This window comes from Pterocles gutturalis, unplaced genomic scaffold (assembly GCF_000699245.1).
Source record: "Pterocles gutturalis isolate BGI_N339 unplaced genomic scaffold, ASM69924v1 scaffold8777, whole genome shotgun sequence".
Lineage (NCBI taxonomy): Eukaryota > Metazoa > Chordata > Aves > Pterocliformes > Pteroclidae > Pterocles > Pterocles gutturalis.
In genome coordinates this window covers 1-814 of record NW_010110166.1, presented here as the reverse complement: position 1 = coordinate 814, position 814 = coordinate 1, and positions in this window count along the sequence as shown.

Sequence of the window (814 nt, the reverse complement as noted above, 5' to 3'; positions counted from 1 at the left end):
TCCTCCCCTCTCCACCCCCTTGGCTTCAACACCAGCTGCCCTGTGATTTCGGGCGGGCGGGCACCCCCAAGTCCCCGTGCTCTCGAGACCTCGCTGTGGTCACTGGGCTCTGTCCCAGGCACGTGGTCCATGCTGAGAAGCCCTGACATGGTCGCGCCACTTGTCCCTGGTGGCCTTTGGGTGAACTGGGCCCAGCAGGAGACAGTGATGGGGCATGACCTTTGCAACTTGAGTCCTTGGAGATCCTTTGGGTGGAAAAGCCTCAAGAAGTGGTTGGAGGTCAATGGGAGTCACCGGCGTAGACTGGGGCTCGGGCTGCAAGTGTGGGGCTGGGGCCTCCTGCAAGAGGCACTTTCAGGTGCCATTGGATGTCTGCAAAGACACCTGCAAGGTTGGGAGGTCGCCAGCAGCCTGGAGATGCAAGAAGTGCCTCCTGAAGCAGAAGCGTCCTGGCCAGCTGCAGCACCATGGTGGCCCGTGACACCCGAAGACACCGCGTGTCAAGATGGCGGCGGGCGCCGCAGGGACAGGGGCCGGGCACCCTGCAGCTGCTCTTGCCCAAAGGCTTTGGAGTGCCCTTGCCACCACTGAGGGCCTGGCGTGCTGCCATTGCCAGAGCACCAGGAGGACTCAACCAGCGAGGCTGAGGAAGGCAGCAAGAGGCGGCAAAACGCTTGAGAAACGGGGAGCTGTGGCCTGGCAGGAGGTGCCAGCAGAGACACGGTGTGGCCATCACGTTGAAGCCCAGCGTGGGACCTTGCCGTGGTAGCACTGGCAGCCTGGAGGCCTCGGAGGATGGGGGGGGGGGCCAGGG